Raw genomic sequence first — 27,194 nt, 5'->3', positions numbered from 1 at the left:
TCTTGTTCTTCTTTGAATAACTAAAGTGAAGCATAAGGTTATTTCTAACTTCCCTCACCATCCAACTCTATTCTACAGTCGCATACTATCTTCTTTTTTTGAACTATGTACATGGATCACACTTAGGAAAATCTCACCTGTCTTACACGAAATTGGGATATCTAACCCCAAACTTTCTATACACTTCAAAATTATATTAGACTATAAATATCCGGGGTAAACACCTAGATAATTTATCTCACAATAATAGTTGCTTCTTATAGTAACTTACGAACGTGGTACTTTCTAGTTCTGATTTGAATAAATCTGAACAACTTAAAATCATTTCCTGAAATTCAATATTGCCCGCTCTTGGTTCTTATTTTGTACATCTTATCTTCTTAGTCATATGCATGAGTCGTGTGAAAAACACATCTTTGGTAATATCAAAGATTTCTGCCTCCTAGGTATTTTTCCCTTATGATCTTTTCTATCCAAAACTATGGTGATCAATTCTATGCCCGTTGCTGTTAAATTCTTAACCTGTTATACCATGGGGTCTGGCATATAAACTATCATCATCCAACATATGTCTCTACTTCCAAGAATTAAAATAAAAGTTTCTATGAGATAAAATACATACGAATACACTATCATACACAAACTTGTCCTTCAGAGTATATCATCATCTGATAAATCGTTAGAGTGTTACAGATATCTCTTTGTTTCTCATCTGCTATCTTTGGTGATCAATTGTTAATTGCTTAATTTTTAGTAGTTAATCATTAAATCAAGTGTTAATTTTCCTGGATAGTATTTAACTTATTATTCGAACACTGTTTAAATTCAATCCCTGTGGAGACGATAATTAAATTATACTATCTTTGACTAGCGAGCAATAATTTTTTGCTGTGTTTTGTGCTCGATAAATTTTGGCGCCGTTGTCGGGGATTGGCAATCAGTAGTGTTTAAAATAGTTTTTAGTACTAATTTAGAAACCAATTTTTCTTTATTGTATTCACATTTTCTTACTTGTGTGCAGGATACAAGTTTAATTTCTCTAGTGTATGACTCGATCTTCTTCAAAGGAAGTGATACCCTACAAATCAGAGTTGGAGAAACACATTCGAAAACTGAGAAAAGAAAGAGAATTAACAGAAAATTTCTTGGGTCATACTTCAACTCAAGATAACATGGCAAACAAAGAGATTGATGGAGTAGACTTAGATGCAAGAGAGGAAGCACAGCAAGAAGATGCACGGATAGCAACTGAGGCAGCCTTTAGATCTACTGAGGACACTGTCGAAGATGGTAGGGGTCGAATATTCAATCTAAACTAACCCTTGGTTGAAGATCTGTTCGAGAATGCATCACCCAAGCCTGGGAGATCATTAGGTGATTATGCCAGACCAATCTACAATCAGGGACTATCAAGTGTCAGACCTCCACCCATAGAAACAAACAACTTCGAGTTGAAGCAAGGCTTTCTTCAAACCATCCAAAATAGTTGTATCTTCAGAGGGAAGGTGAATAAAGATCCTAACACTCACTTGATGGACTTTGAGTAAATCATGAACACCTTCCAGTACAATGGAGTATCAAAAGAAGCAGTCTATTTAATGGCATTCCCCTTTTCATTGAAGGATGAAACGACCCACAGGGTCGATCAGGACATGGGAAGATATGACTAAAACATTTCTTGGCAAGTACTTCTCAGCTACAAAAAACAGGGAAATTTAAAAGGGAAATTCACAATTTCTACTAGAAGGAGACAGAATTGGTTTTCGAAGCTTGGAAAAGATTTAAGGAGATAGTCACAAAGTGTCAGTACAATGGAATTAATTTGTGGATGCAACTCCAGGATTTCTAGGATGGACTGACACGTTCCTCACAATGAACTATGAGTACTACATGTGGAGGTCCACTAATGAAGAAAACTCCGGAGGAGGTTGTCTCAATCCTTCATGAATTGTCTGAGGATGCTAACCAGTGGCCTGCTGAAAGTGATGATAGATGAAAGTCAACTGGGGTTCACCAGGTGGACTATAATACATTAGTGCAAGACCAACTAGACACCATGGCTAAGGAGATAAAAAAGTTGAAATTAGCTAAGGTACAGAGTGAGCTGCAAGCAGCATGTGACTTTTGTGGAATGGGACACCCTACACATGAGTGTCAAGCTTCAGCTGAGGAAGTTAACGTTGTGGGGAACTATAATAGAGAAAACTACCAGAGTGGGAACAACTATAATGCTATGGGACAAAGATATCCAGGTTTTTCTTGGAGTTCACCTAGTGGAAGTTTGAACTCATGGCAGCAAAATAGTCCTAGACCCCAGGGTCAAGGACTACCAGGTTTTTAGAACCAGTAAAGGCAGCAGTACCAACCATAATAGCCAAATCAGTCTAGTATGAAAGATCTCATGAAGGCGTTCATCAACAAAACAGATGAAAATTTGAGACTCATGGCACAACTATCCAGAATTTAGAAAGATAAATGGGACAAATTACAAATTTGTAATCTGAGAGGGCTCCTAGGACTCTACCCTCTGAAAATGAAAAGACCCCAAAAGAAACAATCAAGTTGTATCTCTGAGAAGTGGAAAAACATTGGTTGACCCAGTTGTGAAAGTTAGATCTGAGGTGGTGAAAAAGCAGACTGAGACACTAGAAGAGAAAAAGAGTGAAGAGCACAAAGGCCAGAGTAGTGGGGTATAAAATGTCATTAAAGAAAGTATACACATGCCAGCTCTGCCATTCCCTTAAATAATGAAGCGGAAAAAACTTGACAAATGTTTTAGGTAGTTCTTGGAGATGCTCAAGTAACTTTATGTGAACATTCCCTTCACAAAGGTACTCACTCAGATGCCTGTTTATGCAAAGTTCTTAAAGGAAATCTTGTCCAGCAAGATTACATTAGAGGAGACAATGGTGGTCAAGCAAAATGCCCACTACAGTGTCATATTGGAAAATAAAATTCCTCAAAAGTGTAAGGACCCAGAAAGCTTCACCATAACATGCTCGTTGGGGAGTGGGAAATTCGATAAGGCCCTCGGTGATGCTGGTGCTCCTATGAATATAATTCCTTTGTCTGTATTCATGATACTGGAAGGTGAGCTTGGAGTGATCAAATTAATATCAGTGTCCCTACAACTGGCTGACCAAACCACTATTTTGCCTGAGGGAATCATTGAGGATATTCTAGTACGAGTGGACAAGTTTGTGTTCCCCGTATACTTTATTGTGGTGGATATGGAAGTAAATAAGGAGGTACCTCTAATTCTAGGGAGGACATTTTATGTACAAGAAGAGCTATTCTTGATATCTACGAGGGGTAGATTATGCTCAGAGTGGGCAATAAGAAAGTTGTGTTCCAGATGAAGAGGATGATGAAATACCCTAGTGATGAGGTGTCTGCCTACTCATATTTCAAGCTAGATGTTGTTGGCATATTGGCTGAAAAATACAAGTTTGACAAGCTTGTGAAGGATATTTTAGAGAGGTGTATTACTCAGTCTAGTACCGTACAGGACGAAGATCCTGAAATAAAGAAAGAGGCTAAAGCTCTTGAAATTGAGGATCAAGTGGTTAATGAGGAGGAACTAAAAAAGAGGCTTCTAAGCCTAGTGTGGGATTGAAAGTCCTCCCTACTCACTTGAAATATGCTTTTCTTGAAACTAATAATTTTCCTGTGATTATTTCTGCGTACTTGACAGGTACACCGGAGCGAACGCTGGTGGAGCTGCTGAAAAAGTACAAGAAAGTCATTGGCTGGAGTATAGCTATTCAAGAAATTAGTCCAGCCATTTGCATGCATAAAATTCTGCTGGAAGAAAATAGTAAGCAGTGGTGCAGCCTCAACGCAAGCTGAATAAAAAACTAGAGGAGGTAGTGCACAAGGAGATCATCAAATTACTAGATGCGGGAGAGATTTTCCCCATCTCCTGTTAGCTAGTGGATTAGTCCGGTGTAAGTTATACCTAAGAAGGGGGCATGACAGTGGTGAAGAATGAAGACAATGAATTGATCCCCAAAAGAACAGTCACTGGGTGGAGAATGTGCATTCATTATAGAAGGCTGGATGATGCAACAAGGAAAGACCACCTCCCACTTCCCTTCATTGATCAGATGCTCGAGAAAGTGGTTGGATATGGATGTTACTGTTTCTTGGATGGGTACTCAGGCTACAATCAGATACCCATTGCCTCAGAAGATGTTGAGAAGACTATATTCACCTACCCGTCAGGTATTTTTGCTTACAGGAGGATGCCATTTGGGTTGTGTAATGCATCAACCACTTTTTAGAGGTGCATGATGTCTATATTCTACGATCTAAATAGGAAGTGTCTAGATGTATTCATTGATGATTTCACCCTCTTTGGTGATGCCTTTGATGATTTCTTAAAGAATTTGGAGCTTGTGCCTGAACATTGCAAAGCCATTTACCTGATTCTTAACTTGGAGAAATTTCACTTCATGGTGAAAGAGGGAATTGTCTTGGGCCACAAAGTGACTGCACATGGCATTAAAGTTGATAGAGCCAAGGTTGGTGTAATTTCTAGGCTCCCTCCACCGACTTCTGTGAAGAGCATAAGGAGTTTCTTGGGACATGTTAGGTTCTATAGAAGATTCATTAAAAACTTTTCCAGCATTACCAAGCCGTTGACTACATTGCTAGCGAAGGATATCAAATTTGTTTTCACTGTGGAATGCTTAAGAGCATTCGAATTGATAAAAGAAAAGCTTGTGAGTGCTCATACAATATGGAGTGCTTAAGAGCATTTGAATTGATAAAAGAAAAGCTTGTGAGTGCTCTTATTATGGTGACACACGATTGGAGCCAGCCATTTGAGATAATGTGTTATGCTACTGATGTAGCTGTGGGGGCAGTTTGGGTCAAAGAAAAGATAAGATGTTTAGGCCTGTCTACTATACAAGTAGGACGTTGAATGATTTTCAAGTCAACTATGTCACTATTGAGAAAGAGTTCTTTGCTGTGGTATTTGCTTTTGACAAGTTTAGATCATATGTGATGGGGAGAAAAGTGATTGTACACACTGATCACTCAGCCTTGAAATACTTGTTGAGTAAGAAGGAGTCCAAGCCGCGTCTGATGCATATTTTCTCAATCGTCGTAGTCTCCGAAAGGCCGCCATAGCCAACTTTTTGGCTAGTGGATGGTTGCCTCATGACCTCTCTCGTGATCAAAGAAGGAAGCTTTAAAGTGAGGTAAAAAGTTATTTTTGGAATGACACTTTTTTGTTTAAATTATGTGCAAATGGTGTGATTCGAAGATGTGTGCCTGAAGGAGAGATGGCAAGCATTCTTTCTCATTGCCATGATGGAGCAGCTAGAGTACACTATGGTGGAGATTGCACTGCATCAAAGGTCATGGAAGCCTTTTTGTATTGGCCTACTTTGTTCAAAGACGCACGGGCGAATGTATCTGCATGTTACAAGTGTAAAAGGGCAGGTAATATTAGCAAGAGGGATGAAATGCCTCTTAACTCTATTCTGGTATGTGAAAATTTTGATGTTTGGGCATTGAATTCATGGGCCCATTCCCATCATCGCATTCTTATGAGTATATCCTAGTAGCTGTTGACTACGTTTCTAAATGGGTAGAAGCAATGCCTATTAGGACTAATGATGCTCGGGCAGTGTGTGAGTTCCTATGAAAGAACATCTTTACCCAATTTTGGACACCTCGAGTGATTATCAGTAACAATGGGTTACACTTTGTGAACAAGCAGTTGGCTACACTACTGTCCAAGTATGGGGTTACACACAAAATAGAAACCCCGTACCATGCCCAAATTAGTGGCCAAGTTGAAGTGGCTAACCGTGAGTTTAAATGAATTCTTGAAAAAATGGTTGGTTCTTCTCGTAAGGATTGGTCTACAAAGTTGGATGAAGCTCTATGGGCGTACATAATCGCATTCAAAACAACCATAGGGACTTCACCATTTAAATTAGTGCATGAAAAATTATGTCACCTACCTGTTGAGATAGAACATAAAGCTTATTGGGCAATTAAGATATTTAATCTTAACCTTAGTCTTGCAGGTGAACACAGGTTGTTGCAGATGAACGAACTAGAAAAGTTAGACTAGACGCGTATAAAAATGCGTGAATTATTTAGGAAAATACAAAGAGGTGGTATGATCATCTGATTAAGCTAAAGGAGTTTTATGAAGGGACAAAGTTCTGCTATACAATAGTAGACTTAGGTTATTCCCTGAAAAATTCAAGTCAAGATGGACATGTCTGTATGTGGTGAAACACGTCTCACCGTATGGCGCCATTGAAATACAGGATGATGAAGGGAATGAAAGCTTTAAGGTGAATGGACACAAGTTGAAATTGTACCTTGTTGGAGGATTTGACAAGCAGTCCTCTAGCATCGTGATCAAATGAGCCTAAGTGATAGAGTCAAGCTTATGACTATAACTCAGAACTACTTTTAACCCTTTTTCTTGCTTTTGTATAATAGTTTTAATAATTGTAAATTAGGATTATTAAAGTTTAGGAGTTTTGATAATTGTTTGGACAGGTATAAGCATGATTTGGATACATAATACGTACATAATAGAGCCGGGGTGCAACCCGGGGGCTAGAAAATAAAAAATGGACGGAACTCTGAGAAATATAGCCTAGCGCACCATGTAGGGCGCCGCAGCCTGTGCCACACCCGGCCAAACTTCTCCTCTGACAGAAAACAAGCCCTCTGAATATCCCCACTACTGCAGCCCGTGGGGCACCGCACCCAGCAACGCGGTAGTACAAAATGAGGCCAAAAATGAAAACAAAATTGAAAATTGAAAAAAGAAACGCCCAGCCTTTTCTTCTCTTTCTTACCCGATTTCCCACCCCAATTTCCCCCAAATCCCTTATTGTCTTCTCAAACGTTTCTCTTCCTCACCCCAAAATCCTTACTTCTTCCTCAAATACTTCTTCTTTTCCAATCCTACTCTTCAAGGTAAGTTCTATCCTCTCATATCTTCTCTTTCTTTTAGTATTTAGTTGTAGTACTTAGGTAGTTTTAGTTTAGTTCAACCTAACCCTAGGTAGTTGTAGTTTTTGATAATTGTTTATCTACTTTGCTTGTTATGGCCGAATTTATGCTTTAAGTTGCGGGATTTTCGTTGGTATTATGCTTGTGGATGATTTTTTGGTGTGTTTTGATGGTGTTGGAATTGTTTTGTGATGAAACTTGGTGGGGGTGCTTATATGGCCAAAAATTCATGATTATTTGGTGCAAAATTGGAGCACTTTGTGGTATTGTTACAATATGATGGTATTTTGGTTGTTGTTGGGTGGTTGATTGTTGTGTTTGTGTAGTGATCTTAGACCAATTGAAGTTGAAATTATAAGTTATATTTGGTGACTATCAAGTGTTTGGTAAAATGCCTCAATGACATAGAAGGTGAAATTGTTGCTTAGTTGGAGGATAATTATTACGAGATAATGTGATACTTGATGATAAGTGTGGGGTGGGAGGTCATGTTCTTATGTTGTGAAACTTTAAGGTGTTAGCCTCGAGTGCTAATCGATTGACCACTGTTGATATCCAATTATGCCCTCATATTTTATAAATATCATATATACTTTCAAAATATCATTTTTACATCATCACCAATTTAAAAGAGTCATATAAGTATTTTCTATAAATTTTCATAATTTTAAGGCTTTAAAATTGATTTTCTTGCATTTAAATTGTTCAAATATTTATTAATTACCTTTTCAAATTATTTTGTGATGACTTAATCATCCTAATTTATTATTTTACATCTACATATATGTTTTATAATATTTTACTTCATTTCATATAATTATCTTTGCATTCTTTGAGCCATTTACATAATTTTGCAATAATGGCCTATATAGCATGCATAATTACATTTATTACATTATTCACGCTAAAATAGCATTTTTATATTTTTATAAATGTTAAATTAATATTTTCAATTATTTTATTACACAAGTAATATTTTATTATCTATTAATTATTTTTATATAAATTATTTTTTAAACAATTTTCCTGTATTTAATTATTAGCCCAATATAGTGCTAATTTTCGGACCAAAACCTTGGCCCAATACCCTTTAACCCAGCACCAGCAGCCCACTATCCTATACTCATATCCTGACCCACCCCACTCCCTTTTTTATCCTAGTTGTCGATCTCAAATGATCAATGGCCCATAATAATTCCCCACCTTTCATTATATCCCCATGACTCAAACCCTAATCCCATTTTCCCCTATCAGCCGCCCTCAAAACCTCTCAACCCCTTTCTTTTTTGGAGAAACCCTAGCGACTGCCTCGTGATTTCTCTCTGATTCCAACCTAAAAATGGAATCAATCGATGATTTACTTACCTATTTTGTGATACTTTGCTTTTGTATACGCATATGTGGTGTTACTTAGTTCTTGCTCTATTTTTGGCAAGAAATCCTTTTAAGAGCAGGCCTGATTGACTCTGATTTTGTGAAGATCTCGCGATATTTCATCTATATATACTCTACAATGAACGATTCTCGCATTTCCGACCAGATTCATGGCCATTTGATTCAACTAGGGTTTGAAATTTTTATTTTCCCTTTTACCGGTTCTATTACTGATTGCATGTGATATTCTTTCCTTATTTTGTGATTAATTAATTGTTTTCTATGTTTGCTAGTTTAATTTCCACTACTATATAAACCTCTACCCTAATCCTCTTTAACAGACCAAAAGAACTATTCTATCATACTCTCACTAACTCGATACTATCCTGAACTATTGTTCTTTGTTGGCTGAAAGCCAAGGCCACCAGAATTCGATTGCTTAACCTCTCTCAGTGTGAGTACTGCCCGAGGTTCATCTGAGACCCTTGGGAACTCTGACGTTCTGAGAATTTTATGGTTTCTGCCGTTCTCTCTTTGCTACTGATAAGCATACTGCTGCTGGCATGTAGTTTTCTACCTTATTTGCTCTTTAGTTCTAAAAACTTGTAAGTACTGAGACTCTCGCAATTTTATTTTTGCTTGTGTTCATGCTTTGTATGCCCATGTCATTTAGGCCTTTGTGAATCAATATGCTATTGTTTGCCTCTGTTGGTATTCTTGTTTTCCTTTGGAATTAATTCTGTGCCTCTGTGTTTTTCTAGCATCTGAACCTATTTGAACTTTAAGATTCGATGCACGTCTATTATATGTGTGCAACTTTAATAATTCTGACTATTCTGATTACCTATTGTTTGTTATGAGATCCTTCTCATACCTTGTCTTGGGTTCTCATACTGAAACTCTTAGGGGATCATCTCCTTGCTTGAATGAATTCCTTTATGTTAATTTTTATGTTTAATCAACTGTTTCTTTACAAACTTACCATGACCATGTGAATCCCATGTTATAATACTATCTTAGTGTCTAACTGAACATGTTTTTCTGCTATTTGCAATTCTGGTGATTGTACTCCTCGACTTGTTAATCTTGTATCCTTTTAGCACGGCCTAAATTCTCTAGGGTAGATGTCAATGTTTAGCTTCTTCTCTTATGTATAGTCAACTAGCATGAATCCTGGTGTCAGTTTTCCCTGTTGGCCTAGAATTGATGTATGCTTTTAGTCTTTTATCTAACATGAGCTTTTAGGGTCTTTGTGCTATGATTTATGCTCAGTATGTTAAGCCCCAGGATTTAATTAAGTGATATGTCTGCCAAGCTATACCCACTAGCATGTTGTATGCTGTCACATTCTCATTAGGTTCTCATATCAAAGCCTTCATGTTAAGACTATACTTCACTTGCTCTTGTCTGTAACACTCTGGATTTTCATGTTGAAACCCCTGACTAAGGCTTTTAGGATAATTCTGGACCATGCTTTTCTTGAAACTTTGTTTGAAATAGTCTACTATCCTACGATGGTTAATCTTGTTGCTCTTAATATCTGTTCTGGAATGACAAGCATAAACTTGCCTTATATGTGTCTTGTATGCCTTCCAATTTAGCATGATCTTGTTAATATACCTTTACTAGAGTTGCTGCTAGTTACATTTTTAAGAACTGAGTGTTTAAGTTGTTTAATTAATTCTATGAGTCGTTTGTTACTCGTTTGGTCAAATTTGGCATCCATTTAGGTAAATAAATTATTTGTTGGGCCTGGGAGGGGACCATATGTGTTGTTGGACTTGGTCACAGGATTCAGGGGCATTCTAGTTATTTAATTGTGAGCCTGTGGTTTGGGCCTGCTGCTTTGTTCGGGAGTAAGGCTATTAAAGGCATGGGATATGCCCAGGTTACTTTGTATTGGGCTTGTGATTGCCTTAATGAGATTGCACTTGTTTCAATCTATAGTTTGTCATCTTTAAGTATGTATTATTTCATTCTGGGCCTGTAATAATTTTAAACAGATGATGGGGATATTAGTGAAAAAGGGGTTGGGGGTATCCCAATTATTGCATAAACGGGTAGAGAACATGCCTATAGGACCTACTTGATTTGCTTCTTACTTTGCTTCGATATGATTTATTCCTGTGCACACATAGAAAACTATGCCTATAGGAATCACGCACACACTTCACTTATCTTATCAAAACATGTTGGCTCAAGTAATTGCCACACTTGTTTCCAAGTGTACTACTAAACGCTTTAAAGAGCATGCCTATATGATACAATAACACATGTTTTGCTAATGTCCATCTAGATACCATGTCTATAGGGTTTTAATTAGTCAATCAATCAACAGCTTCTATTACTCTTGGTACACTGCTCTTTTAGATATCATGAGTATAGGATCTTAATCAACTAATCAATTACTTTGTCACTTCGTCGCATTGCCACACTTAGACGACATGCCTATAGGGATAAAGTATATAAAATCAATTTCAATTGTTAACTACTAGAAATCCTGCCTATAGGATACTGTCACCTACCTAAGAAACATGTCTATAAAATCAGCACTGGTAGCTCATAATTCTGGGATCGTTTCACTGCCTCATTACGTATATAACTAGAGATCATGCCTATTGGTTTGTAATGCCTTCAATCTGTAAATCCGCTAGCCTAAAGTTTCAATGCTGCCTGTACGATACTGGAATCCAGAATCACCTAGAAACCATACCTATAGGACTTTAAGTCTTGATCCTAAAAACTGTCTATTGTTGAATCGACCCGCGTGCAATTTGATATTTATGTGTGGTGGTTAACTTGAACCCTTTCTTGCATTTATGTGTAGTTCTATATGTTTTGAATGCATGCTAGTTTTATCTTTTTTGAGCATCCTAAGTGAATTCTAGAACCACCCAAATAGAGGTCCAAATCCTCCTGGACCATAGGCGTGGGACGGGTAGTGCACGCATAGGGTACGACCTAGAATTGAATTAGAGCGCCTTTAGGTAAACAACTTTAACATAGTAATCGGGTAGCTGTAGATGATAGCATGTGCCCACTGAATAATATGAGCAACCCCTACCTTAAGGGAGTTGCGAAGTATTATTTACGTTGCACGGGGTGATCCTTTAGGCTAAATAATTTAGGACCCCCCTTTATTTATGTACTTGTATTTACACTTAGTCATTAAACATAGATCAATGTAGTTGTATCCTTGTAGTCATCAAGATTTGTACCGAGTCTCATGTGTTATAATAAGACTCTTCGACTTATGAATTTTCCTTTATTTATTTTGATCACCTAGCCTAATTACATAATCCACATAGTTTAAAGTTTGGCCGGGACCCGCAGTTGTGGACCTCAAAGAGTGCCTAACACCTTCTCTTTGAGGTAATTTGAGCCCTTACCCAATCTTTGGTGACACGGACTAGTCAAATAGAGTTACTCACAAATAGGTTCCCTAACGCACCTTAAAACATCATTAGGTGGCTACTCTTCCCTTTTAATTACCTTCCTTTAAAAGAGTTGTCACATGTCAAAACCCGCTTTCGTGAGAAAACGGGGCGCGACAGCATGGCGACTCTGCTGGGGATATACTTAGGCTCTTACCATAACGAACTTGACTTATATGGATTACTTTCCTTATTTGTTTTAAACTGCTATGACATGCACATCCCTTTCCCTATTCACCTTTATTTGTTTTAAACTGCTACGACATGCACATCCCTTCCCTTATTGACCTTTATCTGATTTAAATTGCTATGACATGCGCATCCTTTCCCTTCTTCTCCTTTATTCACTATGACATATGTGACCTCTCTCCATCTCCTATAATCTTGTCCAAGACTGCTATATTATGATTCTCCGCCCCCTATTTCCCTACCTACTTCATTACGTTCTCGCATATTTTCATGAGCTAAACTGACTTCTCTCTTTTGTCTTTCCTTTCTTTTATTTTCTTCTCATGTTCGCCTTTACTATGTTATTTATTACTTTTTCATACTTTTATCATGCAAATACTTGGCAATGTGTTATTATTTTTGCATAAAGTATGCTCCTCATCATACTCCACTCATGTCAATTATCAATATAGCAGTGCTTGATGTGTGTCCGCACTTTCCTGAAATCACCCTTTTTAATCGGAAAGGCTTATTTGCGGTAGACTAGTCGATCAGCGGTGCAGTCGACGGTCCCGTGCCTTTCCCTTCCAAGTTGTCCACTTGGGAGTACCAGTCTAGACCCCTCTAGAAACCCCACTCCAATTTGAAATGTACATGCATCATGCTAAACGTAGTATGGGTTGAAGCGTTATTAACGTAACAAACCGCTTAGATAAACCTTGTCCAAAGTCCAACGGGATTTCTATAATCCCAAAGGACACTATCATGTTATGTGCATTATTTGGAGAAAATGTGCCAACATGTTGATCATTATTGCGTAAGTAGTCGAGTCTGGAGGGGGGAAAAGGATAACTCTTATTTGTTTGCAAAAAATGAAGCACGAAATCCCCAAGTTCGGTATAGTCCAGAATATCCCGCCTTTGATACTTGACTTGAGGAAAGACCTTGCACCTTGTGACACGAATCATGTGAGGAAAGTACTTGGTGACCTGCCATCTTTGCTGAACATTCAACCAAATAGGGAATTGATCGAGGCCGCTACCATATTCTGGGATGAGAAACGAGCTATTTTTCGGTTCGGCAATATAGAAATAACTCCTCTCCTAGAAGAAATAGGGGGTTTCTCCAAGTTACCATGGCATAGTTCGGGACTGCTAGTACCAGAGAATCGCACTCCTCACAGTTTTCTGAAAATGTTGGGTTTTAAGAAGAATGATGAACTATTCTATCTGAAGAAATCATACATCCTTTTTGAGTTTCTTTACGAGCATTATAGGCATAGCAAGTAATATCGTCTTCATCATGATGAACTGGCCATTACTTCTTTGGGATGGGTGCATCGCCGGATTTATGTTTTCATTGTCTGCTTCCTGGGGTTGTTGATCTTTCCAATGAAGGGGGGGGAGAATTCATATCGCTTAGCCATGGTCGCCAGGACCTTAATGGATGGTATTGAAGGACAAACTTATACTATCATCCCAATGATCTTAGCTGAGATGTATCGTGCTCTAAACCGGTGCAAGAGTGGGTTTGGCTACTTTGAGGGTTGCAATCTATTACTGCAAGTCTGGCTGCTGGAATACTTTCAGAGGGGTGAGTATCGTCAACAGCTTCTGCGAATACCACTAAATGGCTACATAGACAACCATCATCCAAAGAAAATGACGTTTATTCCAGACAAGTTTGCAAATCCTGGAAATGTTGTAAGTTGGGTGTATTTCTTCAATAATCTGACAGATGAGCAAGTGCATTGGATGTTTGAATGGTTTCCTAGTAGTGAGTTCATCATCAGGTCAAAGGAGACTACTCATTTGGTACTGATCGGGCTGTGAGGTATCTACCCTTATGCTCCTATAAGGGTAGTGAGACAAGCTGGAAGAAAACAAGTCATACCTCGAGTCTCCAACATGGTCTAGTACAAGGCAGATTTCAAGGGAGATGTCATCATGTTCAAGTTCGAAGCAAAACACATGTAGAATCAAAAGATCATTGTGGAAGGAGAAACTATTGAGCTAGAAAGGTATCATGCCGGTCATATGTACTACTATCTATCATGGCTAGAAGACGACGTAGCTAGGAATGTCAAACCAGGAGTCAACCTTAAGGATAGGATCATAGATGAAGTGGCTGAGGCACATGTGAAGTACAAGAGGCTACGCAAAAGGGTGTTCAAGTTCGAAGCTAAATATCTGGAGCAACACAAAATGAACATGGAGGCGATAAGGGAATGGAAGGAGATTTTCACTAAGTCAACGGAAAGATTGGAATACCTGGAGCAAGCTCTGATGGAGCTAGAAGGCAATATGAAAAAGAGACTTTCATATTGTCAAAGCATGAACGATGATGAAGGAGGAAAGATGGCAAAAGCTTACTTATTGCTGGATATGCGCAATCTAGGAAACGTGATTGATGAGGTCAAGAGAACCAAGCATGGAGAAGGTCCTTCATGGACCAAGTAGATTAGGAGATGATGTTCTTTACTGCTTTTTAGTTTAGATTAGGTTTCGATGTAATAAGTCTAAATGACATTTGTAACTTTATTTTATTATTGTCGATTTAGAAAAAGATTGTTTTGGATCTTTTTTACATTAATGAAATGAAGCAAACGTTGGCACAAATTTTCTCCAAGTCTATGTGTCGCTTAGGCCTACCACAGTTACAATGAGGTTGTCACGACCCAAAATCCTAACTTGTCGTGATGGCGCCTAACGTAGAACTAGGCAAGCCAACTTCTCACAAAATAGTTCCAATACTTTTAACAAGAATGAATTAAAACATATCTAATAGCAAAAGTTCTCATAAACGGGATTATAAAAACCCAAACATAATGCAGAATTCCCAACTATCGGGGTGTCACAAAGTACATGAGCATCTATACATCATAAGTCTGAAAAATATGGTCTATAATAGTCTGAGACCAAATACAGTAAACAAGAAGAAAGGGGAGGACAGACAAGGTCTACGAAACACTGACAACTATGTCTAAATCTCCAGAAAATCAACCATACGAAGGAATCAACACCCACTATGTCCGGGAATACCTAGATCTGCACACGAGGTACAGGGCGTAGTATGAGTACAACCAACTCAGCAAGTAACAATACTAAATAAGAAGCTGAAGCTAGTGACGAGCTTCACAGCTAAGTCCAATTACAGTAATTTCCAATATAAGAAGGTAGGCATGCTTTCAAGTTCAACATTTAAAACTCAAACACTAAGTTCATATCAAATTCGACTGAAATAGAAGATAATGTCTTTCAGAAATTTCCAAAACAGTGATATATGACAGCTGAAGTGCAACAATAATGAAATCAATGTATCCTCTCAGAGCAACAGTCACTCAGACCTCCCATTCACTCCAACCTCACAATCACTCTTTCCTTACAGTCACTCATTCCTCTCAATCACTCAGCACTCACACTCAGTAGGTACCTGCGCTCACTGGGGGTGTGTACAGACTCCGGAGGGGCTCCTTCAGCCCAAGCGCTATAACAAGCCAATCATGGCATAAATCAATGAAACATGCTGCGGCGTGCAGCCCTATCCCATAAATATCCTCACAATCAGGCCCTCGGCCTCACTCAGTCATCAACCTCTCCAGTCTCTCGGGCTGTCAGAAATCATGATAAGCAGCCCAAACAACAATGATATGATGCATCAATAATGAACAATAGAGACTGAGATGTAATGTTCAAGTAAAACTGTGACTAAGTGCAAAACAACAATTTAGCAGATAATTCAACATATACACGACCTCTGTGGGTCCGTACAATGTCAACACATATTTTAAACATGATTTATAGTTTGATTTTTATAATTCGTGAAAAATGTCTGGATATCAACAGATTATTCAACCACACAGTTCCATGGAAATTATCAAGTCACAATTCCTATGATGCACGCCCACACACCCGTCACCTAGCATGTGCGTCACCTTAAAACCAATCACATAACATATAATCCGGGATTTCATACTCTTAGGAATAAATTTAGAAATGTTACTTACTTCAAACCGTGTAATTCTTTATTCTGCAATGCCTTTGACACGCGAATCGGCCTCCGAATACCTCGAATCTAGTCACAATTATTTCGATTCAGTCAATACAAATTATAGGAATTAATTCCATATGAAAATACTATTTTCCAACAAAAATCCGAAATTGCACTCAAAAATCGCCCGTGAGGCCCACGTCTCGGAACCCGATAAAAGTTACAAAATATGAACGCCCATTCAACCACGAGTTCAACCATACCAAAATTACTAAATTCCGATAGTTATTCAGCCCTCAAATCCTCAAATTAATCCAAGAGAGTTTTCAAAATTTTCCAACTTAATTCAATAATTAAATGTTAAAAACAACCATAGATTCGGGTAATTTGACCAAAATTGAGTTAAGAACACTTACCCCGTTGTTTTCCATAAAAATCTCCCGAAAATTGCCTCTCCCCGAGCTCCAAATCGTTACAAATAGAAAATGGGACGAAGTTCAATTTTCAAAACTTAAATCTGCTGCCCAGGGGTTTTTTCTTCGCGTTCGCGACCATCCTCTCGCGTTCGCGATGAACAAATTCCTCAATGACCATTTCTAGTGTAATGGTCATAATATTTTGTACAAACCTCCAAATGACAAATGGTTTACCTTTTTCTGAAAACTAGACATCAAGGGCTACAACTTTCATGTTTTGCTCATCTCCCAATTCCTTATAGATTTCGAGATATAAGCTTCCAAAGTCAGCCCTGTACAAAATAAACTTCTTCTTCGCGATTTCTAAACTTTTTCAGGTCAGCCTGTAGTGTGTCCACCATAACATTTTATACAAAACTCCAAATTCCAAATGGTTAACATTTCTAAAGACCAGACAAAAGGGCTACAACTTTCATTTTTGGATTATCTCCAAATTCCTTATAGATTGCAAGATATAAGCTTCTGAAGTCGGGTGACGGACAACAGGAATTCCTTCTTCGCAAACGCGAGAGTCTCTTCACGAACGCGAAGAACAAAATCCCAGAAGCCAAATCCTTCTTCGCGAACGCGAGAGGAACCACGCGAACGCGAAGAAAAACACCAGACATCAGAAAACCAGCATCCAAAGTAGCCCAAAATGATCCGATAACACCCGAGGCCCCCGGGACCCAAACCAAATATACCAACAAGTCCTTAAACACGATACGAACTTAGTCGAGGCCTCAAATCATATCAAGCAACACTAAAAACACGAATCATACCCTGATTCAAGCTCAATAAAACTAAGAAATTTCAACTTCTACATTCAATGCCGAAACCTATCAAATCAAGTCCGCTTGACCTCAAATTTTGCACACAAGTCATAAATGGCATAACAGACCTATGAAAATTTTCAGAACTAGATTCCGTCCCCGATATCAAAAAGTCAACTCCACGGTCAAACTTCCAAACTTAAATTTCTATTTTAGCCATTTCAAGCCAAACTTAACTACGGACTTCCAAATAATTTTTCGGACACGCTCCTAAGTCCAAAATCACCATACAGAGCTGTTGGAATCATCAAAACTCTATTTCGAGGTCATTTACACATAAGTCAATCATCCGGTCAAGTTTTTCAACTTAAGCTTTCATCTTTGAGACTAAGTGTCTCAATTCATTTCGAAACCTCACCGGACCCGAACAAATTACCCTGGCAAGTCACATAACAATTGTAAAGCACAAATTGAGCAGTAAATGGGGGAACAGGGCTGAAATACTCAAAATGACTAGCCGGGTCATTACATTCTCCCCCACTTAAACATACGTTCGTCCTCGAACGTGCCAAGAGTTGTTTCCAAGCAATCATATCACTATTCCATCTTACCACGCACATACCCGGGGGTGATCCCACGCCACCCTATTCCATATAGGTCTGACAATACAATGTAATTGAAAATCATTACTTCAACCTTATCCCATAAACCTTGGAATTCAATTTCCAACATTCATAATTTCTTTTCAAGACCCGAATATCACATCTATCCACTATATAAGTCTGAACAAACTGTATCAATCCATAACCATAACTCCAGATATAATCGCATAACATACTACACAACTCGCATACTCGCATCGCCATTCTCGATCACAATAACTACTCAAAACCAAGCTGGTACTGGTATTAAACCCCACATCAAACAAAACCTCGTTCTAAAACCTTCGTACAATGCTGATAATGAAAGAAACACGCGGAATCTCATAACCCCTTATCAGATCAACAAGTCATGGAGCTTTCTTGCCCCAACCAGAATCATAATCACCTTCTAAGACGACTTTCAATATTATCCTCCCAATATACCGTAATAAAATCTGATAGTACCCATTCTAGGTTCAATGACCATATATTATTAAACACAACTATCCCACTGACATGCCACACCAATACACCTCAAGCCACAACTGCGCAACCTTATACCCAAAATGGAAGATGTCTCAAAGTAGGGAATCGTATTGCAAGTTCAACAAGCACCACCATAACTGCAATGCTATAAGCTCATTATATATAGTGGAACCAAGACACACGAATTTAATAATAGTAACCAGCTCTTCTAGAGGTCACATTAACATCACTCGCACAGACAACTCAAGTGCTATAATATCAATATCTGGACCCGCACAGACAACTCACGTGCCAATAATATCAGTATTTGGATCCGCACGGACAACTCACGTGCCAATAATATAATCCGTCTGGCATGGTCACATGCCTCCCATCCAAGCATATCATACAAGAGTAATCAAATAAGTACACATGCATATGATAAATGAATTATGATTCTCATGCTCGTGGACTGGTAGAAATAACATGCCATAGAGTAGGCAGGTGCAAAGTGTGCTATCACTACTCAAATCGGCAAGTTAACGCAGAAATAGTAACTACCTAATTTATTTAGGGAATTAGCCTCTTTATAACCTCAAGTGTAGTCCAGATAGTTCTCGACAAAGGTACGAATACGAGAAATATTATAACTTTACGCTTAATAGTCAACTCCAGGCATATCTTTGCCTAAGCATTCTTCCGAGTATGAATATTTTCTCCAATGCCCGCACATGGCTCACACCTCCCATATGTACGCACTCTTGGCACGCAGCTATCACAAATAATTAACGCAATTAGTGCCTCTACTGAGTTTAAATAAAACACTCACCTCAACCAGGTCGCAACCCTGAAACAATTTGCTTCTAAGAACTGCCAGTCCCCCAAATTCATAGAACACATGAACCACCGTAACTGATCACAACTCCAGCACTCGAATGACTATCACATCCTTCATGCACGATCATCCCACTAGGAATACTTCAATAATTATTTCGTTTCCCATAACAATAATTAGAATATCAATAGTCTATCACCCAGGTGAGTACCGCAATACCGACGAACATCCGTAAGTCAAAACACAATGCGCCTTTTGAAATACGCACCCTTCTCAGGAACTACCGATCAGTTATAACATTAATCTAAATATCTGAAACTGTATTCTGTCCAGAATTCGTGACCTTCCCTTCAAGAATAAACTGCCACCTTGAACATGTAAATCTTAATCCCGCACAACACACCACATCCATCATGCCATCATGTGACAAGCACGAGATTCTCATTATCAACTCTGAGTCACCAGCAAATTACATACCCGGTCAGTTAGAAACCTCCCTCTTGCTTCGTTCCTGGAGAAAATCATAATACACAACACATTCCCCACACCGGTAGAACATATCCGGCTCAAACCATGGTAGAAACCATCAAGAACACTTTGAAATCTATTTGCACATAACCAGGCTATCGGAACTGAATTCCTCTAACTCGACCAAGCCACGCAGGTCACCAACCCAAGAATATTGCCACCAAAACATTTGTACAGTCTCACCACATCATAATTACCCAAAAGAACCGAGCATATTATTACCATACTGGTCTAGCCTACTACCTAGTTGTCCTATTTACTTCGAGTTTCTTCTGAATTACCCTCAAGTTGACACTTTTCCTTGTCAGAACACTATGATCCTTACCCACAACTCACTGCAAGACATCCTAACATAAAACCATACCGCCCTAAGGCCCATAAGCCAATGTATTCTTCTTAAGCACCACAAAAGTACCATAACCGAGACCCCCCACACAGAAAAGACCTTATGTGGACTTAAAATTATTCCCTTTTACCTTTCTTGCACTGAAATGTAGAATCCATAGTCATACAGAATTATCGCAAGTCCCGGCACCATCCAGTGTAAATAACCGCTTCTGGCAATATACAAATTTTGAAAAAATTTCAATTGACACATACATTTTGAATCCATTAGAACTCTTTCGAAAGTCACCCACTATGCTCAAATCTAAATTGCACCGCCCAAACGGGCCGAAGGACACAAGCTCCATTAGCACAATAGCCCCCAAAGAAGTAACCCTGCCTTAACACCACCAATCAAGTTCATACCTTGTGCGCACTACATCCTTCAAAATAACAATTTAATTATTTCATGATTTTTGTATATTTTTATAAAGTGCAATATAACCCGCGTTCAAGAAATTTCTTACTCGAGTCATCCCCGATATCAACCTCTGCAAGTCATAACTACTCAACAAGTATGCCTCAGACCAAAATCAATACCGCACATAATCGTGCAATAAAATCGTAGATAGCAGACTCCCCCACTTGGCTCAAAGCCATATAACAAAATATCTGATAACTCACCATAACCATACTCTACTATTGTCATAATCCGGCAGTCAATTCCACGAAAATTCTTCACAAGCTCAGGTAACACAAACCACAAAATACCTCAAATCATCTACTAAGCTCGCCTTCATTCCCGTGACGGTCAAGTCAACTTTCTCAACTAATCCAAACTCAAATCTCAACACATATACCCCGCTGGGAGAAAATAAATCCTCCACTCAACATTATAAGGAACACACATACGTAGATTACTCCGCTGGAGATAACCCACCTGCTTAGCCTCAAATTGGCATCTTGCTATACCCTTTCGCAAACACAATTACTAAGGAATCATTTAATATTTTTGAGTTTGAACTCATCAACACGACATGAAAATCTCCTTCGCTATGCAATTAAACAGAATGACAAATCCCCCAATGCACTCACAACTCAAGATCATACTTCACATCAAAACAGGAATTAAGTACCCAATAGCAAACTCTTGAGTCACAAGTAAACTTTATTTGTCTCATTCAACCCATCTGAATACATCCCGCATTCACATCATACTCATCATATAGTCATTCAACCGCTCATCGAGTCACAAATTCCACTCATAGGGATACTACCGAACGCATAAGTCCAAATGCACAAGTTCTCACAACCAAAACTATCGCGCTTAAGCTGCGGTCTAACCCCGGCCTCAAGTCCTCCAGACTGGCCCATCACCAAAACACAGAATACTCATCTCCAACCTCGCTCATGGAATCACATGTCGGCGATGCACAGACGATACTGAACGCTCACATGCGCACACGAATGCATGGAAGGGATTCAAAGAGTTATGTTTCAAGTTGAATCAATGTCGCACGATGGAATACAAGAAAGTGAAATTTTCTTAAAGGTTTGGCAGCCTTTCGAAGATAAGTACAGACGTCTCCGTACCGATCCGTAAGACTCTACTAAACCTGCTCATGACTCGTGAGACCTATGTAACCTAGGCTCTGATACTAACTTGTCACGACCCAAAATCCTAATCTGTCATTATGGAGCCTAACGTGGTACTAGGCAAGCCAACTTCTCAATAAATATTTCCAACACTTTTAACAAGAATGAATTAAAACAGATTTAATAGCAAAAGTTCTCATAAACAGGATTTAAAAAAATCCAAACATAACGCGGAATTCCCAACTTTCGGGGTGTAACAGAGTACATGAACATCTATACATCACAAGTCTGGAAAATACTGTCTATAATAGTCTAAGATCAAATACAGTAAACAAGAAGAAAGGGGAGGAGAGACAAGGTCTGCGAAACACCGGCAGCTACCTCTAAATCTCCAGAAAATCAATCGTACGAAGGAATCAACACCCACTGTGTCCGGGAATACCTGGATCTGCACATGAAATATATGGTGTAGTATGAGTACAACTAACTCAGAAAGTAACAATACTAAATAAAGAGCTGAAGATAGTGACGAGCTTCACAACTAAGTCCAATTATAGTAATTTCCAACATAAGAAGTTAGGCATGCTTTCAAGTTCAACATTTAAAACTCAAACAGTAATTTCATATCAAATTCAACTGAAACAGAAGATAATGTCTTTCAGAAATTTCCAAAACAGTGATATATGACAGCTGAAATGCAACAATAATGAAATTAATGCATCCTCTCAAAGCAACAGTCACTCAGTACTCCCATTCACTCCAACCTCACAATCACTCTTTCCTCAAAGTCACTCATTCCTCTCAATCACTCGGCACTCGCACTCAGTAGGTACAGGCACTCACTGGGGGTGTGTACAGACTCCGGAGGGGCTCCTTCAGCCCAAGTGCTATAACAAGCCAATCATGGCATAAATCAATGAAACATGTTGCGGCGTGCAGCCCGATCCCATAAATATCCTCACAATCAGGCCCTCGGCCTCACTCAGTCATCAACCTCTCCAGTCTCTCGGGCTCTCAGAAATCATAATAAGCAGCCCAAACAATAATGATATGATGCATCAATAATGAACAATAGAGACTGAGATGTAATGTTCAAGTAAAACTGTGACTGAGTGCAAAACAACAATTTAGCAGATAATTCAACATATAAACGACCTCTGTGGGTCCATACAATGTCAAAACATGTTTTAAACATGATTTATAGTTTGATTTCTTTAATACGTGAAAAAATTCTGGATATCAACAGATTATTCAACCACACAGTTCCATGGAATTTATCAAGTCACAATTCTTATGGTGCACGCCCACACGCCCGTCACCTAGCATGTACGTCACCTCAAAACCAATCACATAACATATAATTCGGGGTTTCATACCCTCAGGACCAAATTTAGAAATTTTACTTACCTCAAACCGTGTAATTCTTTATTCTGCAATGCCTTTGCCACGTGAATCGGCCTCCGAACGCCTCGAATCTACTCACAATTAATTCGATTCAGTCAATACAAATTATAGGAATTAATTCCATATGAAAATACTATTTTTTCAGAAAAAATTCGAAATTGCACTCAAACATTGCCCGTGGGGCCCACCTCTCGGAACCCGACAAAAGTTACAAAATATGAATGGCCATTCAACCACAAGTCCAACCATACTAAAATTACTAAATTTCGATAGTAATTTGGCCCTCAAATCCTCAAATTAATCCAAGAGGGTTTTCAAAATTTTTCAACTTAATTCACCAATTAAATGTTAAAAACAACTATATATTCGGGTAATTTGACCTAAATTGAGTTAAGAACACCTACCCCGTTGTTTTCCTTGAAAATCTCCCCAAAATCGCCTCCCCGAGCTCCAAATCTTTAAAAATGAAAAATGGGACGAAGTCCCATTTGCAGAACTTAAATCTGCTGCCCAGGGGTTTGTACTTCGCGTTCGCGACCATCCTCTCGCGTTCGCGATGAACAAAATCCTCAACGGCCATTTCCAAACTCTTCCCAGACAGCCTCTAGAATAATGGTCATAACTCTTTGTACAAATTCCAAATGACAAATAATTTAACTTTTTCTAAAAACTAGACATCAAGGACTACAACTTTCATGTTTTGCTCATCTTCCAATACCTTATAGATTTCGTGATATAAGCTTCCAAAGTCAGCCTTGTGCAACAGAAATTTCTTTTTCGCGATTTCTAAACTCTTCCCAGGCAGCCTGTAGTGTATCCACCATAATATGTTGTACACAACTCCAAATGCCAAACAGTTTGTCATTTCTAAAAATTAGACACAACGGGCTACAACTTTCATTTTTGGATCATTTCCAAATTCCATATAGAATGCAAGATAAGCTTTCGAAGTCGGGTGACGGACAACAGGAATTCCTTCTTCGCGAATGCGAAGAACAAAATCCCAGAAGCCAAATCCTTCTTCGTGAACGCGAGAGGAAACTCGTGAACGCCAGAGGAAACTCGCGAACGAGAAGAAAAACACTAGACATCAGAAAACCAACATCCAAAGTAGTCCAAAATGATCCGATAACACCCGAAACACACCCGAGGCTCCCGGGACCCAAACCAAATATACCAACAAGTCCTAAAACATGATACGAACTTAGTCGAGGCCTCAAATCACATCGAACGACATTAAAAATGCGAATCATACCTCAATTCAAACTTAATAAAACTAAGAAATTCCAACTTCTGCATTCGATGCTGAAACCTGTCAAATCAAGTCTGATTGACCTCACATTTTGCACACAAGTCATAAATGGCATAACGGTCCTATGAAAATTTTCAGAACTGGATTCCGTCCTCGATATCAAAAAGTCAACTCCACGGCCAAACATCCAAACTTAAATTTCTATTTTAGCCATTTCAAGCCTAATTTAACTACGGACTTACCAAATAATTTTTCGGACACGCTCCTAAGTCCAAAATCACCATAAGAGCTGTTGGAATCATCAAAACTATATTCCAGGGTCGTTTACATATAAGTCAATCATCCGGTCAAGTTTTTCAACTTAAGCTTTCATATTTGAGACTAAGTGTCTCAATTCATTTCGAACCACACCGGACCCGAACCAATTACCCCGGCAAATCACATAACAACTGTAAAGCACAAATTGAGTAGTAAATGGGAGAACAGGGCTGAAATACTCAACACGACTAGCCGGGTCGTTACAGAGGTCCCCAAATTAGAATGCGAATTATTGCATGACTTTGTGAAACATGTTTAATTATTGCGAACACTCTTTTATTTCATCTTACTGACTTGGTTACCTTTTATTTTTCTTTCTTTCTGATTATTCCCATTCCCAAAGGTTGGTTCATGCATACTGGCATCATCAACATACCACACTAGATCCAGAGGTCCTCCACCTAGTGACTCGAAAAGAAAAAGAAAGGGCAAAGGGAAAATGAATGATTTAAGTGGTATCCGAAAAGACAATGTTGTTGTGGCGCAAAATGTTGAAATTTCGGATGGTAGAAGTACTCTGGGGCCGAACGCGTTGGTCTTATGCTTGGAGCAGAAAATCCTGGAACTATAGGGCGAGCTTGAGCAGGTCCAAAATCTGGCAAACCTTTCCCTTACTCTCAATGTTCCTGGCATCAACCAGCAAAACTCGACTACCTAGAACCAACACCACCACAAAACACACAAAATCAGAACCCACCACCAATGGCTCCAAATCCTGCCGCACCACACCAGTATCATAATCCCGCACCTCTCCAGAACCTTAACCCACCACCAATGCAAACCCCTTAAAAACATCACCATTATCCAACTCAATACCCGCAAACCACTACATATCACACTCCTCAAAATGCACCACAAACTACTTCCGATCCCCAAAACTCGACCAATGACCACCCATATACCTAAGTTCCAGGAACTCATCAAAGCAATCCAATATATGTGAAAACCTTACCCCACACCCCGCGACAAACCCTATAAGTACCCAAATCAACCGAGAAGGACCTGCTCATTAGAAATATGGCAGAGGAACTCAAGAAGCTCACAGGGAGTGTCCAGAGTGTTGAAGGTGGGAAAGGCATTGAATGTCTGAATTACGAAGATCTGTGTACTCAGGCGGATGTGGAACTGCCATAGATCTGGATAAGTATGGCATCAAACTTCATGGATAGATTCAGGTTCAACACAGAGAACGCGTTGGATGTTTCTACATTCAAAACCTCAAGAAGAACCGACAGAAATCTATTGGGATTAAAGATTGGTGAATGAGAAATAAAGGGAAGAAAGTGGAGGGAAAGTGAGCTCCCTTTAGCTTTGGAAAGAGCAAAGTGTCCCTCATTAGCGGTAGAAAGAAAAGTGAATATGTTTATATTGAGAAAGCACTTCTCTTGGTATTAAATGGGTTGGAAAGAAAGTAAGTCTTGCACCGTCGTCGTCGTTTCTCGCTCGGCTCGGCTTCGGCTTCAGATTCGGATTTGAATTCGGATTTGGTCAAAGATCGATTGATTGATTAATCTTTTCGGACAAAATTTCTTTTAATTATTTAATTAATTTATTTAATTAATTAACAAAAATTCAACCCAAAATAACCCAGGACCCGCGACGCGACCCAGTCCGGTTCTGTTTTCTTTCCCGGATTATTTTAAAACCATTTTCCCGCAATATTTCAAATAGCCTGTTCCAACAGCGATGGCTGTTTCTGAAAGGTTGCAAACCTTTTCAGAAACAGTGCGAGAATGTCTATAAATATGCTTTGAATCCCAGAATCTTTCCTTACGAAAGTTTTTGCTCTTCTTCTTCTTCTTCTTCTTCTTCTGCACCAAATCTTCAGTGTGTTTTACAGCCTTCGAGTGGTTCGCTGTTTCATCGGTATTTTTGGTACCAACACTCCGGTGAGTTTAAATTGTTCTTTCCTGGGAGGATAATATTCCAGCACCTCGGGTACTTGAGGGGAATAATTTTCTTAAGGACACACTGTGAATTCAGTGGGCTCGATTTATTAGGAACAAACTCTTTTTTTGATATTTACTTAAAACTATACTGAACCACCTATCTATTCGTTTTTTGGCGCTATACCGACACTGATGAGCATCACTTAGGCCTTCATACATGATACTCTGCTAGGATCTGCAACGCTTCAGTAGGCCCTAGGCACTGATGTGAGGTTAAAATTTTAACCAATAACATAATATCCATAATTATTGTATTCCCATAATATAATAAGGCAAGAAAGCGGAAAATTACAAAAAAGTAAAATGGAAAATTTATTTTTTCAGAAATTATTTTGACATTTTGTTGTTGTTAACTTTCTATTTCTGTTTTTCCTGTTTCAGAAAGTTTACTATTTCATTATTTACAGTAATACGTATTGACTAACAATCTTAAGGAAATTATTTTATTGTATTTTGTATTCTATTTTTTGGAGATTAAAACCTGTGTGGTTTTCTACTCCATCTGATTTTTTCTATTCTGATTTGGAGATATAAAAACTTCATCGGAGTATTACAATTCAGAAATGATTTGAAGAACATAAAAACTTCATTGAATATTGTGAAACAGTATATAAAAAACTTCGGTTTTTATTTATTAAACGTATTGTTTATCGTTCATTATAGTACTGTTTACTATTCTATTTTTTGCCATTAAT

The sequence above is a fragment of the Nicotiana tomentosiformis genome, chromosome 7, assembly GCF_000390325.3.
Source record: "Nicotiana tomentosiformis chromosome 7, ASM39032v3, whole genome shotgun sequence".
NCBI classification, from domain to species: Eukaryota; Viridiplantae; Streptophyta; class Magnoliopsida; order Solanales; family Solanaceae; genus Nicotiana; species Nicotiana tomentosiformis.
Note: the sequence above shows the minus strand (reverse complement) of the source record.